Source organism: Polypterus senegalus, chromosome 5 (genome assembly GCF_016835505.1).
Source record: "Polypterus senegalus isolate Bchr_013 chromosome 5, ASM1683550v1, whole genome shotgun sequence".
NCBI lineage: Eukaryota > Metazoa > Chordata > Cladistia > Polypteriformes > Polypteridae > Polypterus > Polypterus senegalus.
Window position 1 is genome coordinate 75,769,219 of NC_053158.1, and position 17,273 is coordinate 75,786,491.

At 38.6% G+C, this 17,273-nt stretch overlaps 1 protein-coding gene and 1 long non-coding RNA gene across 2 annotated transcripts in view; one reads left to right on the forward strand and one right to left on the reverse strand.

The window, feature by feature from the left end:
- dlgap1a (discs, large (Drosophila) homolog-associated protein 1a) overlaps window positions 1-17,273 on the forward strand; it is an 879,958-nt gene that overhangs the window by 774,038 nt on the left and 88,647 nt on the right. The window lies entirely within an intron of this gene.
- LOC120530369 overlaps window positions 1,426-17,273 on the reverse strand; it is a 32,321-nt gene continuing 16,473 nt past the window's right edge. The window contains exons 2-3 of the long non-coding RNA XR_005633952.1: window positions 11,679-11,765; window positions 1,426-1,897 (exon numbers count right to left, since the gene is read on the reverse strand). This is a non-coding gene — a long non-coding RNA (uncharacterized LOC120530369). The remainder of the gene's footprint in view (window positions 1,898-11,678; window positions 11,766-17,273) is intronic.

The following is a 17,273-nucleotide window of genomic DNA, read 5'->3' on the forward strand; positions in this document are numbered from 1 at the left end:
AAATAAGGAACATTCCTCTGTAGTGGAATAAGCTGGTTTAGAAAATGTTAAATTCACTTATGGGGCTGCGTTGACTATTAGAAGCTAGTACTGCCGATGTCTGCCCCAACAGTCATCTTTGAACTGCAGTATAATCCAGCATTTCCATTTCCTGAAATGTGCATACACATATCCGAGTCCTGAAGTTGGATTGTGCTCTACAGCACAGTCATGTAGATAATGTTAGTGGAAATGATGTGGAAATTTGTAACTAAGGCCTGTCATCTTCAGAAAGTTACAGTATCCCTTAATGAAGACAATGATGAATCAAAGGCTACTCTTTCATAGATATCTGGAGAAACAGGGAATATTTTCAGGAATAAAAAAGAAGCAAGAAAATCCTGTGAAAGTTTAAATAACAAGTAAAAAAAACAGTACCAGGGAAATATGAGAATGCTGGGTTTAGTGAGGGAAATTAAAGAGCAAGCCTGAAAAAAAGAAGGCAGAGTTGTTTTATGTTGGTCCAATAAGGCGGTCAGAGCTTACAAAGAGTCTCCACATGCTGTATGCAGAATATTTTCTGGCTGTCTGTAAATCACAGGGAGTGTCCCAACTGCTGACATCTCGGCTTCAGGCCGCATCTGAGCAGATGCCAGAGTCATCTTCAGTTTCTCTCTCCTTGTAGAAGAGAGTTTGCCTGAGGCCTGAGAATTGACCTGAGTGATTCTGAACAGTAATTAGTCCAATAAACCTGATGAGGCACCATACTGAAGTACAACCTGCAGATTTAGTTCTGCGGAAGTGAGAGTAGACTTTTTCACCAGGCGTAGATTTATGTTCAGTAAATCATTGTGTAAGTCACAACTGCAGGATACAACATCTTATTCAGATACTATAACTTACTGCAGCTGCTTTCTGCCTACAAGCAAGTACTAGTGCAGTGTTTTGGGTGCATTTTGAGGTCTTCAGAGAGAATCTTGCGCCATGAAAAATAGGCATGTCTTCCTCTAAAATCCCATGTCATGGACAAAGTAGTAAAGTTTAAAATACTCTGTATATAGTAATAGTAGTAGCAGCAGCATTCTCATATGTACAGAGTACAGAGGACTTCTTACTTGGCTGTCCAACCAACATGCAGTACTTTCATTGCCACTCTCTTGTGCCATGATAAATAAGAACATATGACAATATATACTTCTGTTTTATTCAGTACAAAATACCAATTAGCTTATTTTATCTACTCTGTACTCATGCTTCTATACTCCCATTGTCAGTTAGTCTGTCATTGTCCAACCCGCTATATCCTAAACACCAATAGCTTCTGGTAGAAAAATGCTATATATATTTATATATATATATCTCCAAAGCAACATACAACATTTAAGAAACAATGGGTTACATTTCTTTTGTTTTTCCAGCTGGAGCAGTGGCAGGTGAAGTGACTTGCTCATGGTCACACAGTGTCAGTAGCAGGATTTAAACCCACAGCCTCAGGGTTTAAAGTCCAAAGCATGTACCACTTTGCCACACTGAATTTTTATACCATATGTTATAATTATTTACTACTTGTTTTATTTTCCAGAACTCACTTTCCACACTCATTCACATACCGTCTATTTCACAAACGTTGTCTACACATTCATAGGGCAGAATGCCTTCCACAGCCACCCACAACCCCAAAAAAAAAGCACAACTGAAACCCTTGCTGTTATGTGAGTAGAACTCCCTTGAGAAATGTCTGCTTTTCAGCCAGTCCCCTCAAATCCAGATGAAAGCACAAGAACGGCTATGTAAGCAACTCTTGGCCAGTTATGGAAGTCTTCTTTGAAGGTCTGCCCACCTAGAGCAGCCACTAGGGATCAGTCAAAAGCTCAGACAAGTCGGCTGTGTTCCTGCTGCTGGCTGAAGCCTTGCTTGTCTGAAAGAAAGAAAGAAAGAAAGAAAGAAAGAAAGAAAGAAAGAAAGAAACAAAGAAACAAAGAAAGAAACAAAGAAAGAACTATAAATTGAAGTAATTTGATAGCCCTTGGTTGTGGCATCAGTATACTTCCTGTCATTAAAAGTTTTGATCCTTTCCTGCTTAGTACAGTATATGAAGATACAGGCAGATTGATCCTTGTGATAACAAACCAATTGTAGACATTGCTTCAAACACCAAGAGAGAAGACGTAGGTCATACTGTATATCTTCTGATGTATTTTATGACAACTGGGTGCAATTTGTGCTGCTGTTGTAGCTTACATGCCTGAGGCTACAAACCCCGTTTTCTATTTGAAGTGGATAACAATTTCGTTTAAGTATCCTTTATAAGCTGTTATTATTATTATTATGTTACAAAACATAATTAGAAGGTGTTTTATCAATATGTCTATGGACAACTTTATAAAGGACAACAACATTACATCTGATCCCATTAAGTTACTGAAATGTTCTTACTTCCCAAAATGATTTATTTACAATGAAGACTACAGTCACAACTGAAAAAATCACCCTTTTGTATATATATATATATATATATATATATATATATATATATATATATATATATATATATATATATATATACATATATATATACAGTATAGTGCCTTTCCAACTGGCATCAAAAAAGTGTCTTGCAAAGAAAAAAAAGACCAGGAAACCTTGTTGTTCTGTTCTTTCTCTAACATGCACTTGATATTCGTGTGTTGCTAGCCAGCCAGTGTGCAATCTGTTTTTCTGATATACAGTAATAAAATAATTGAAATTCGAGGATTTCTTTTTGCTCAAGTGTTGCTTCAGTGACTCTGCCTCCTCCACCTCATCATCAGCCTTAACTATAATATGAGTCAGCTATCATGGTTTGGTCGTGTGCAAAAAGTCCACTGTCAAACTGTGTACTTTTGCCTGTTACAGCCTTGACAGCTGAAATGCAAATGGAGCTGTCGTCCTGCAGGGGTGGCCTACACTTTGCCTTATTTAAATACTTAAATTAAGAGTCGGGGGGAAGAATTACTGAAGCAGTACTGACATGTAGGCTTTAATTGAATTCGTGTTGCTCTGAGATGTCTGTTGTCAGTGGAAAGCAGCTGCAAGTCTGAGTTTTCTTTAGTGAGACCTGATAGTCCATTAATGAGCAGGGAGCAGCCTGCAGCTCACTTGTCCCTCTAGCCCGTCGCTGAATCTCTGCTTTCGTCATTGTAAGTAAACCACACACACACACACACAGAGGGAAGAGCCATCTCTGTGTTTAATGGTGAAGAAAATTCACAGTGTTAAGCTCTGGATAGACAGATATGTGAAAGGCTGTATAACAGACAGACAGATAGATAGATAGATAGATAGACTTTCAAGCAGATGTACTGATTAGAAATTATAAAGTTGTATATTCAATGTGTAGTATATACATACAGGGTTTCTAATAATAACACAACCTGAAACTACTGTACTTATTACTGAACTTCTGTCATTTGAAATGTCTAGTACATCTTTGTCTCATCAGTCACATTTGGGCCTATCAAATTAGATCCAATTTGCTTTTTTGTGCTGTGCCTTAATTACTCTTCAGAAAGAACGATATAGCAAATTATGCAATTAAGAACATGCTAAATTGTCAAATTAAAATAACACAATTCTTTGCAAACTGTATTTTCATTCTTATTTATTATTAATTACAGTTGACCAAATTAACCCAGAATTACCCAGATATATTTAAAACTTCATTGCTCTGTTAATCATTCTACTGAAGACAACCTTGAAGAACAGTGCTAACACTCTTAACAATCCATCCATCCATTTTCCAACCCGCTATATCCTAACTACAGGGTCATGGGGGTCTGCACTCTTAACAATTGTTCTTTTAAATTGTTTGGGTGATTTTCATTATCTTGATATATTTCACTCTAATTTTGCCTTACACTGCACTCTGTTTTTCCTGACTATTCCGGTGTAACTGCCAACCTCTTTAATGTATTTCATATTATACATAGTCAAATTGTGAGCAATTGTTATTACAAATTAACTACAATTGTTACTATGAAAAAGTAGTAATAAATTAGATTAACAGTTTAAGTGGATACGTTTTATTGTTAGATGAAGCTACTGTATTTGTTGTTAGTTTGTAATGAAAAGGTTGAGGTTGTCCACAATATTTTGATTTGCCCTGTCCATTATATAGCTTATCCAGTCTATTAATATGTCAGCAACAAAACATTTTATAGGAGGATCTGAGCATTTTATGTTGTGGTACTGTCTTTGTAAAATCCTCTTTCCTCCCATGTTTAGACTGCTTGGCATCTTGATCCTCTGGGCCTCTGTGGCAGTAACCGTAGTCAGTGAAATCAATTCCCAGTCATTTGTGATAATCGCATAATTATCTTCAAGAGAAAGCTCTTCACCCTGTGTCAGCATAAACACGTCGTCTAGTTTAGGAAAGCTTGTGGGTACTAATAATAATAAAAAAAAGATTTCCATTTTAATCGTCTACCTTCTAAACTCGCCAAACTGGCTGGGTGGGTTTCCCATATGGCGTCCCCTGTATTCATGGTGGGAGGCCTTTTATTTCATATTCGTTTTCAGCTGAGCAGATAATGGGTGGCATTAGACTTGCTGAATAGAAGAGTTTAAAGATGACTGGAGCCAAGCAGCTCAATAGAGCTCTGTGCTGCAAGACTCTGCCGTTGCTGCTCTCACTCAAGATGAGGTCTGAAGGAAAGTGGAGACTTGCTAGACAAAGCTGCTCAGCTCTTCTGCTTCAAAAGAAAATTCTTTAAAATGTTTAAATATAATTCCTATTTGTATTTAGGTTAACGGGTAAATTTAAACTGCCTCAGTATAAGTGCGTGTGGGGTTCTGTTTAGATACAAATGAGCCTCCCAGGTTTGCCGCCTGCCTGCCTTACACCTAATTTTTTGGACATAGAAGATTTTGCACCGAAAGATAGTGGAATGGAAAAGCAGGCTTTTAAAGATGGAGGCATGGACAGAGATTATGATGAGTCATAGAAATGTTTTTAATGAATCTTAGTCATAGATTTTTTTTATTCCCATTAGGAAACAATACTTTTAAGTCTTGAATTCTTTATGACGACTGCAAAGCCTCAGAATAAAAAATTACTGGGCAGTACAGGTGACCTCCACTCCACCTTTCCCCCTGACTCTGATTTTTCATCAGCACATTCAATTTAAAATTTTCTGCATTTTCTGGAAATTGTATATTATTTGAAAAGCAGATTTTAGTTTTTGTATTCAATCCTCCTTATTAAAATGAACAAATATTATTTGGTCTAGTATAGCACATGAAGTTTCCAGCTGTTAAGCCCACACTTTTAAAGACTCAGCTTCTTTTTACATTAGGCAACAGGACAGAATTCTGGGAAGATTGATATTCTATAAAGAAACACTAGAGCCCAGTTTGGGGGTACAGCAGAGCAGCCAGTGACCCTGTAAGTTAGGAGTGAGAGGGGAAGGACCCACCTACTGTACATCTCTGCTATATAAAAGTAAAATCATGTCAAACTGCCAGCAGAGTGTGGTGCTTCGAGATGGCTGTAGGCTCCATTTGGAGACAGAGAGCTCCGTCAAAGAGTTGGCTACATGTCATAGTTTTTAATAGGTGTAGCAAAGTAAACAAACTCTCCAGGATGTATTGTATATGCTTTATCGCACTATTTTATGAAAGCACCTTTACCCAAGAAAATGTCACAGCAGAACTGGAGCACAAAGTTGGATTCAGCACTGAATAAGTACCAGTCCACTCCAAGGCCCACTTACGCATACTGGACCAGTTCAGAGACACCTAATGCATACATCTTTAGTACAAAAATAATGTGTATACTCCACACAAACTACATATCAGACCACCATGCCATGTTCTGAACTCACACCTTCTAATACAGCACAACAGCAGAGCCATAAGCACAGTAGCATCTGCTGCAAAAGAGGAACCGACCCTGAATGAGGTGCCAATCCATCATCAGGCTGACTGGTCCAATGTTCAGATATTACATTCATGTCTTTGGGGTGTGTGAAACAACCAGAGTACCTGGAATAAAACCCATACAGTCACAGGGAGGACGTGCAAACTGCACACAGGCTGGGGCTTGAACATAGGAGTCTGGAGCTTTGAAACAGCAACTCAAGCCACCGTACCATTCCTGCATAATCACCTTCTTTAACTTTTCAGAGCTCCTGCAAGTATATATTTCTGTATTGTTATGAATCCATTCATGTATATCAAGTTGAAATTGAACAGATGAAAGTTTTGGCCTTCTTATTATGAATGAAGTTCATAGGTGTACCACATTCTTTACAGATCCATATGCACGAAGTCTGATCCAATGTATTTTTGGATGTGTATTTACTGATTTTCCAAAACATTTTATTCTTCTAACTGAGCTTACCATCAAGTAACTAAAGAGCACCTTAGCAATCACTGTGATTTAGTGATCTTCTACATACCTAGTATTGTAAAATTAATATATTTTAGTTTACCTTACTCAGAAGTGGACTACCAGAACACGGTATTGAGCCAGGCCTGGAAGTGGTGTTTGCCAGTGAGTACCTGTTGCCCACTCTGAGAGTACCTGTTGCCCACTCTGACTCAGCACAAAAACTCGGTGTTGGAACCACCGTGCTGGTCGCTGCCCCTGAGGCAAAAGGTGCCAATCTAGAATGGAATATAATGAATTGGACTTAGTGGCTTTATTAATGGATGGATGGAATGTTACTCGGGGTTTTATACCTGTAATATTCAGGATCCACTTTTCTAATGCTGAAGCATTTCTTTATTTTAACATTCAATGTCAAGGATGAAGTTTACACTCACTCTGGTAAGTGTCATGTAAGGAAACATCAAACTGAAGAAAAAGGTTATTGAATAGGAATCTAGGAGCTTTGCTATTTTGAACAGAAAGGCTTAATAAAAGGTCAGGCTACTGCATACAATGAGCCTTTAGAAGCACTCTCCAGCGCTCTCAGTGTTCTCCAGAGACTGCATATTGTTACATACAGAAACAGTTAGCTGTCACAGTGGTGATAGTTTAATAAGTCTCTTCCTCCATTGATGTGTTTGGTGGGTTGATTGGTGACAGCAGATAGACGCCACTGGAGTGGGGGTGTGTGCATGAGCAAGCTCTGAAATGGACAAGAGCCCCATTGAAGGTTGGGATAGCCTGTGGCTGCCATGTCCCTGACTTGGATTAGGAGGGTTTGAGGATATAAGGGTACACAATGAAAATGCCAATAGTGTGAGAGCTTGTTGTGGGGGCACACAGTAACAGTTGGGGATGACAATAACAGCATGAGAAGCCTGTGATTGGTATTCTATAATGTTATACAGTTTATTACATATTATTCAAAGTTGATTCAAAATTTCACAACTCTGTATTGGCATCAGCTATGAAAAGAAGGAGTTCTGAGTTTTTAGAATTGGGCAGATTTCATTTTGTATTTGTTGTACAATCTTTTTTTTTCACTTTCAAGGTATCACAAAATGTTATTGTTATTTCTATGAAGTTCATAGATCATTTTCTTTTCAGTTGTCATCTTGGATAAAGCTTGATCAGGTGACCCCAAGCTTTTACTCTTTTACTGTCATTTTCTGTTTATGATTGCAGCACGCTACTCTCTTTGTGAAAGATTTTAGATTCAATACTAAAAGATCTTTGTGTGTATTACATATTCAAAAAAATTCTAGTGAATCAGGATCCTGTGGGATTTTTTAAACTACTAGTTTAATTTGCATTTTGGTTTTGGTTTCTCGTTTTCTTGTTACTTTTTCTCACTGATCTGTTTTCTGTACCTTTGGTCATGAGTTGCCCAGCATCTCGTGACCTTTGCCTTTTAATTTTTGTTTTTCCCTGCTGTTTTCATTCAACTAGAGCTGCAGAATTGCCTCATCATATTATGGACCTGAATAAACATCTACCAAGAAGAAACAGTAAAGGTTACTAATTACTCACTCAAACATGCCATTATCCTGCCATAGGGTGAGAATCAGCAGTTGAAAAGAGCAGAGTGGAGCAGAGGATGAAGCGTAATCATTAAGCAAAGCGAAGCTTGATAGTAAAACGACAGTCAAACAGTGTGCCTAAGCTAAATTGAGATTGAAACGTCAAATTCAAAAATTCAGGAGTAAGAGTTTGTGACTGGGAATCAAACAAAAGCACTAGTGAAAGTTTTTTTAGATTATCCATAAACCTGGACATAAACGATGTGCAGCACTGATTTATATATTGTCACGATGATGAAGGTATGCACTCTCCATAAAAATCATGGTAGAACCTGTTAAACATGGCATAGTGGATTTTCAAAACATGGTGGAAAACAAAAATAATATGCCTTAAAAACATATATATCAGTATATATATAATGCAAAATGGGTGGTACGGTGGTGCAGTGGGTAGCACTGCTGCCTCGCAGTAAGGAGACCTGGGTTCACTTCCCAGGTCCTCCCTGCGTGGAGTTTGCATGTTCTCCCTGTGTCTGCGTGGGTGTGCTCCTGTTTCCTCCCACAATCCAAAGACATGCAGGTTAGGTGCATTGGCGATCCTAAGTTGTCTCTAGTGTGTGCTTGGTGTTTGTGTGTGCCCTGTGGTGGGCTGGTGCCCTGCCCGGGGTTTGTTTCCTGCCTTGCACCCTGTGTTGGCTGGGATTGGCTCCAGCGGACCCCCGTGACCCTGTAGTTTGTATATAGCGGGTTGGATAATGGATGGATGGATAATGCAAAGTGTACCAACTCACTTACTCACTCACTCATCAGCCAAAACACTATATCCTGTTTAATTAAAAAGCTGAAATTTGGCAGGATGTTACACCTAGAACAATAGGTATCCACTAAGAAAGGACAAAAACACCCACAATAGACAATCTAAATACCTCAAAATCTTAAAAATGCCTTGACAGATTTAATTGACATTTAGTGACATTGTAGAAAAATGAAAATTAGCCAATATGTTAATTTTTTTATTTACTTATATGTTCCTGTTGCTTATGCTCTAGCAAGGTAGACTTTCTAAGGCACCACCTCCCCCATTTTGTCTCACTGTGGACAGCAATAAGGGCTGGAGAAAAAACAAAATCTGCAGGGGTTCCAAGGCCACGAGACCGCCAAGCCACCACTAGGCATTCTACCTAAAATAAATGATCTCAATCAGTCCTCATGGTTTTCAGGCTTCACGAGGAAAAATTAGACGATGATGGTCATGTGGACCTCTGGCCTTCAATCCATCAATGTAGGGATTGCATGGTGCCTTGATCAGGTGGTGGTGGTGGTGCAGATCACCACCACAGAAAACCGGAAAAAGTACAACAGAGAAAATAGGGGTTAGTATGGATTTCAGCACCAAGAAAAATAATAATAATGAAATGCATATATGGAATATCAGGGTTACACTAAAATGAAGCTCTGAGAAAGCCATGTGAAAATAATGGGGTTTTAGCAGTTTTTTAAAATGCTCCACCATATTAGCCTGGCAAATTTTTACTTTTTAAGTTCCTTAAGGACTTTTGAGGATTCTTACATCAGGCACAATTATAAGAGCACGGGGAAAGAGGTCCCCTTGGTCAGAAATGGGGAAAAATATCATGCAGCGTTGTCGATTGCTTTGGCGTATCATCATTAAGTTCACAATACCAATTAAGGATAAGCTTTATTTAAGTGCTTTTTGAAGTAAAAAATAAAAAACAAAAAGGAAAAAATAAACACAGCACAAATTAGCTCATGGTGCTAAGCCACAACTGAACAGAATGAAGCTCAATTTTTTTTCTGTAGCTGATGGAGATGCTGCTTTTCAAAATGCAATAAGAAAAGAACAGGATGTTGCTTTTGAGTAAGTAAAAGTAATTAGTAACTTTTGTTCTATTTATACTAATTTTAGGGTTTGATGATAATGGAGAGTAAAGATTTTTAGCCGTTTTTACGTTTGAGAAACTCAACGTTAAATCACTTTTGTAACATTACTGAATATGGCTCTAAAATGAAGTTCACTGTAATCTCTTTCCCACCAACACTACCAAGAACTGTATAATAGTAAGCAGCTGATGTCAATTAATAAAATTAGCCCAGGAAAAAAAAACAAAAAATGTATACAGAAAAGTATTTAGTTACATAGTACTTCTGATACATCCGATTAACTAATGACACTATAACTGAGCTCCATTCACTTAGAACATGTCTTGGGCAAATCTGAGTGGTTGTTTGGTATTGTGAACATTGTAACAAGCAAGTGGCCAATGGCCCTTTTTTGCTTTCAGAGATCAAATGGTTTGATTTGACAAAAAAGTAATGTATTGTAGTCAGATTTATTCCAATGAGTAGAGAATAATGAAATTCTTATTTGCATGCTTGACCAAAATGTAACAGACTGCCACTCTCCAGTGGTGTGAATCTCACTGTAAAGGCTGTGTAAAATATAACAACACAGAATTCCTGGGCCCAGGTGGCCCCCCTTCCTACTGTCCAAATTATAATATGCTGGCTGTTTTATCATCTTCAGTACAACTGCTACTCTTTACATTACAGTAGGAATTCTTAGCATGTATTGTATGTACTTACCATTATAGGTGTACTAAAATAGTCAGAGTTATCCAAAGCACAACATTTGTCCACTGTGTATTCATTGGTGGTCTTTTTTAAAATAGACTTCTGCTAACAGTTATACATCCTTCACATAGGATACAGTGCGTGGGGAGAATTCTATACAGTAAACCACATACAAACAGCCAAGTGCAAAAGCAGCAAAACAGAGCACCACATTGTGAGATCTTCTCTTTACTAATGTAAATGTTTAACTAAGTCAGGCACAAGCATTCTAGTGGTACCATGATCAAGGAATGGATTTTTTGTGTTAAATTCCCACAAGATAATTTCGGAGCTGCTGAAAAGAGCAAGAACTTCAATGCTGGCCAGAAGGTTGCGGGAGTCCTAAGAGCTGCGGCACATAGAGCTGGTGGGCTGGAATTCTTGGACGGCAGCCTGGGTGGTGCAAAATTGGGAACAAAACTTAATTGTAACAGTGAAAATACAAAGTTCAAATGGTAGACCAAAGAACATAAACGTTGTATGTAGGGCAGACGTCCAAACCAAGAACTTGAATATTTCATTGTAACATGCAAGAGGAGCTACAGCAGCACTTTCATCCCTAATGTAAGTAGCAGAGTAGTATAGGCAGTTGGAAGCACAGGGGATGGTCTTAAGGACACTAAAATACCCAGAGACAAAGAGGGGCAAAATAGTGAAAGGAGGGTGCAGGAGCAGACAGTAAAATTAGCTAAAGAACAAATCACAGGGACCCCAGCAGATTTATTGTTTTGGTAGTGTCTTCTGTGGCCTAGCAGCAAAAGCATGAAGAAAATAAAAGTGCCTTTGGCTTTGCCTACATAATCCAGTGTATTCAGACAAATGAGTTAAAAAAATAATAAATTAAGTAATTCATCTAATTAAAAACTACTTTCTTTTAGTGATCCATTTTAAAAGATTTTTTTTAATTATCTAAAGTCTTGGTTCTCAGAGCTTCCTTGACACCTTGTTGACAGATCTCGCCTATTTCAGAAGTGTGACCACACCACAGGTTATGTGCTTCATTCACGGCTCCAGTTCTTCTTAATTGGCCTAAATTCTTCAGTATTCTAGCTTCTTCTATGTCTGACCCATTACTCTGTTCATTTTACTTTCACAACCGAAAAACGTGCAGGATAAGTGGACAGCTAGCATAAACTTACCCTGCTTGTGAGTGACTTTGTCTTGGAGTTGACTGGTACCAAGCTGGAATAGGCTCTGCCCCTCCACAATCCTGTATTGAAGAAAAGCTGTCCAGCAATAAGAATTAGATAGAAATCTTAATAATAAACATTTTAAGGAAATGATAAACATTCTTTTGATGTAGTTGTATAGCTGCAGAAAGATAAATAATACAAAACATTTGTCTGCTTCAACACAATGATACCTGGCAGATTTTCACAGTTCATTCATGGTATCAATGCTCTTTAGTAGAGACAAACAAGAAACCACATGGCTATTTCATTAGGCAATAGATCCCTAGAGGAAGCACTTTGTCCCTTTCTTCACAATTCATCCTACAGCTATGTGTCCCATCCCAAAGCACATTTTCGGTGGCATGTATTGAATTTCAGTCTGGCCAGTTTGCGTGTTATAATGACTTTTGCCCTGCATTTTTGTGCCAATGAGAACACAGGCCTTCTGCAAGTATGTAGACAAGGTATGGCAAGTTCACACTACAGGACTTTCAAACTCCCCAAACTGCTGTACTGCTCACATTACACAACATTCTTTCTTGTAATCAGTTGTCATGTTGATGGAGTGGTATGCACACTTCAACAGTCAAGCACAAACGAGATTCACAATTTTCCAGATCTATTTCCCGTAGAGATGCCCAACAAAAAGAGTATGATCACTAAAACACATAGAAGTCGTCACCGTTTGTCTTCGTGACTTTGCCAAACTGGAGCCTGAAGCAGTGGACAAGATCATTTTTGTACATGACGTAGAAAGGGCATTCATTCGCATACTTGAGTTCTAGTAGCTACTTCTCAATATCTTGAGTCCCAGAGGCCATAAAGAGAAGCAATGTTTGAAGTCATTTTGTAGATGTTCCCACCTCAACCCTTGGTTTCTCCTTGGAAGGTCACTGGCTGTTGCTCATTGCCCAACTCACTAGTTGTCATAGGACTACTCACACTACAAAGTATTGTGCCAATAATTTCAAATGTTTGGAAATGTTAAGGCATCTGTGACGTCTGAAAGGCCGGGTTGTAGGACACCTCTTAACTGGTCATAGGTGAGCATCGGTGAACTGATTTGCCTCTCGTCTGGGGATTTTTGAATGGTGCTATGTTGCTATTACTTGTCAATCTTTGCTGTGAATTATGTTGTTTAGTAAAATGAAACATGCTCCTTTCTTCTCTTTGAGTCTTTTCTCAGGTTTCATGTTTTGTTCATGTTCTCCTCATGAAAATTTTTATTTGTTTATTAAATTTCTTTGTCAGTATCTTGGATTGTTGTTAATCGCAGGTGTCACCATTTTGTGTATTGTTGAATGGCCATGCCCATATTATTGGCCATCACTGTGTCTGTTGCCAGTCACAGGAAGCCGGAGTCACATGACATATTATGCCATCCATCGCTCTGTACCTATTAAAGATGGTGAAGCGCTATAGCTCAGTCTCAAATTGTGACCAATCTTTGTGGTGCATTTAGCTAATCAAAAACAATTTAAGGAGTTAAGACTTAGCTTGTGTTTCATAATTCAGATTTTTCATTTGCATTCTGGGCTTTCATATTTTGGTTTAATGATTTTCTTTCCTTTTGACCTTGTCCTGTTTCAGTCAATAATTCTCTCTTATTCTCTTGCTCCTTGTGCAAAAAGAAATTTTTGTGTCTGACATTTTTCTTCTGTGGCAGAACATCCAGTCACAATTCCTTTTGTAAATCAGCAGAAGCATGAGATTAATTGATCAGAAAGAACTGTTTTCACATTTCTTTGCTTCTTGACATTATTACATTATTTTTGGTTCATTATAAGAATACTGAATTTGAAGATTAAAGGGAAAGTCATCCCCACTACCAATAAACCCCTATTAAATCCAAAGGAGCTTACTAGTGGATTATTTTTATGGACCTTGTTCAGGAATGATTTATGTCCTATGCTCAATGCTGTTAGGATAGGCCCTGGCCACCTTGACCTTCAACTGAAATGATCTGGTTCAGTAATGGCTAGATGAATTATTTTTACTGGGATTCACTCTGAGTGAAATCTACTCTAAAATAGCTATTGTTAAAATTGGTTATATTCATTTCATGTATAGTGAGATGCACAGCTTCAGATGTTACTATACAATTAGTATGTGAACTTAAAATTGAGCAGTGGTCTATACTGTATGCAGAATAGTTCCTATGGCCACTGGGAGGCATCACAGATCCTTTCAAACCTTAGGCACAATTGCCCACCAACAGTCTTGGGTTCAGAATTACATTTTTATTAAACAAAATGCTTTATATAAGTTCCTTCTTTTCCATAGTTGAAACACAATGATATCCTTTCCTTTCATTTTGTTTTGTTTCCTTCACACTTTCCCTCACTCTTCTAGGTAAGTTTTCTCCTCTTCCTCCTGACTCCCAGTTTGAGGCAATGTGGCTTCTTTTATGCTAGACACAGATTTACTTTCAGGGCCATAGCATTGTTTGGTGGAAGCACTTTCCGGGCTGTATGGAAGCTCCACAGAACATGGAGATCATCTCCTAGCAGCAACCTTTGGTGGCACTTAAGGATGGTTGCTCTCCCTAATTATGAGTCCCATGCAAGCCTGTGCATGTCCAAACTGGGACCATGCCAGAGGAGCACTGCCACTTGTCATACTGGGGTATGAACTGCTCCTGGTAGGTAGCTTCCTTCAATTTTTCTCCTCAACTGGCAAAAGAAGCAGGACCCATCATGGCCGAGTTGCACATCTATCTACACTGCTGTCCTTCCATAATGGCCTTTTGGCTGTGTAATGGACGACTCTCCATCCCAGTTGGGATGCCAGTCCATGTATTATAGATCTCACGGTCTGTTTTCAGACTTAATAAGCTGAGCTAGTGATGGCGGCTATCTGCTCCAGATTTGCATTTTCTTTTTTTTGTCTCTACCCATTCACACTTGAGTATTAACATAATTTAGCACATTCACACTTGCAATTGAAGGACTGAGCCTAAATTGCATGTTGGGAATGTAACCTCTCAACACAGTTCTGAGAATGTACTTGTGTTTAAATAAATGCTTGACAGTAATTGATTGAAACTTTAAAAGTAACAATGAGAAGACATAAAAAAGGACCAAGCAATAACAAGCCAAATGGAAGTGAAAAGGACCGCTCTGGCAGTCCATCTATTCATGCATCCATCATAGGGTTGCTCTGTGTACTGGTACTGAGAAAGTTAAGAACACCTCCATTTTTAAAATGGCACGGTACTAGCATTTCCTTAATTTCTTTCACTCCGTCCATTCATACGTCCTTAATTTCAGTATTCCTGGTATTGATTTTCATAGTGCAGCAAGACAGGGAGGCATGCGATTGTGTGGTGAAGGGAAGCTGTACTGAGGTGAGAACATTGGGGAGTTGCCCATTATTTGCCTTATTACTATACAGGGGCCCAAAAGTTGGTATCAGTACAAAAGTCAAAATTTAAATAGCGATCTAACACTAACCCATCCACTTTCAAACATGCTTATTCAGGATCACAGTGACCAAAAATATATCCTTACTGCATCAATAAACAACTGTGAACAATATGCCAGTTCTTCAGAGGGCACACTAAATCATACAGGCCCATATTTGGACTCAACAGTTAACCTAACATGCTCTTCTTTAGAATATGTCGAGAATCCCAGTTATTGAGAGAAGCCCCCATGAAAATATGGGGAGAGTATCCAAGAAATGACATATAGTTTGCAGTTCTCTGGGCAGATCTCTTCTTATTATACGATATATTTTCATCCTTTTTCTCTGTATTTTCATTTCTTGCTTCTCTTAGTCATCAGAAGGATTGATTCCCAATAAGTGATGCCAATGCTCAAGTCTACAGCAATACAGGGTGCCCTGTATTCACCTCAGTAATTGCTCTGCGGCTGGAATTTTGAGCTCTTCCAGCATGTTCAAAATCAAATGTCAATAAAGGTGTAGACTTTTGCCTACTGTTTCACAAAATTGACACGCTGTGGAAATCAAGGAATATGGGTTTGGCAAGACCTTGCACTCCCTTTTGACTTGTAAATTTCTTAGAAAAAGCATCCAGATTGAAATGTAAACATAATAATGTATTTTGGAAATGCATATGGCTAATAAAAACATTGTGATATTTCTGTTAGCCAGTTTCATGTTCCGGTGAAGTGTTGACGAGAGAGTCAGACATGCATGGAGATGAGGGGGAGAAAGGTGGCATATGATGTATCTATGCCCCCACAGAAGGTTGATTACAGATAAGGTAAAACTACAGGGGGCAAAATGGAGCTTTGCCAATGTGACTTTGTTAGTGTAATCTGGTAAAAAAAAAAATCCCATGCTTTTTGATGTGGAGAAAAAGGTGGCAAATCAGATGAAAACATAAAACTGAACGCCTTTTTTCTGTGTCAATAGCGTGAGTCTTGCTAGTTTACTGGTTCAGCAAATGTTTTTTCAAAGTGAAGCTTTTAGTTTTGCAGTAAATTCAATGCCATGTGAATCACTGGCTCATCTCAATGTGTTGACTTTAGACTGGACTTTTATGAGTGAGCGTGAGTTTGCCCCATCCAGGGCTTGTCTTTACCTTGCACTCTGTCCTGACAGGATAGGCTCTACTCCCAATGACCCTGACCTGGACTGAGATGGTTTGGAGATGGGCCAATTATTACCCACATCATTTTAAAGGAAAGTCTGGGTCCTGTATTTGCTAAAATGGTTAGGATCAGTATGGTAGCCTGGATTTCAGTCAGACAAGTGTTGAGTTTCCAGTTTGAATGCTGTAATGCATAACAAAATACCCAGTGATTTCAAGTAAAGTTAGGGTCTTCCAATAGGGTGAGTGGACATCCCACTTTTCAGCAGCATGTTCTGGTGCCGAACAAATCATTTTCCTTATTTTTACACCAAGTGATTCCAATTGTTGGTATAAAACCTTTAAAGCCAGGGCCTGAATGTCAGCCACACCCAGATGATTGTGAAAGGCCCAACTCAGCTTACAGCTGATGTGACCGAATCACTTTATCTAGCTTTTTAAATTTCACAATTTCCTCCTTTTTTGTCTCACACCAACGTGCCAGTCAAAACAGATGAAACCTCCACCCACTCCATCCATGCCTATCACACTTGGTGGGGGATGGTGAAGAGAGTTTATGAGCTAAAAAGTTTGGAATCCAATGCTGTTCAACCGAAACTTCTGTGCTTTAGAGGTGTGCTGTCAAACTCGAGAAATAATCTGACCTTGCAATGTGAAACTTGCCAGTACTCCTTCAGCAAAACTGATATATTGGTCGCAGTGGAGCGAGAGCATCAAAAGGCCCTGTCAAAGCCCAGGAAGTGTACTCAGAATGACCCTATCAGTGGCTTTAATGAGCTGAAGTAAGCATACTTTATGAAAGTGTTTTTTTTTTACTTTTCAAGCCTTTTTGATCTGCTAAAGATTAGAATAATTTGTGTTATGTAGTACATGTTTTCCAACCATTTTTTTTAGACTCTTGAATATGGCTCTTTAACCTTGACATAAAACATGTCTTTCATGATTCATTTCTCTATCAGGGAAAATAAAGTTTAAACTAAATACAGTCTTTTAAGCCTCTAGTG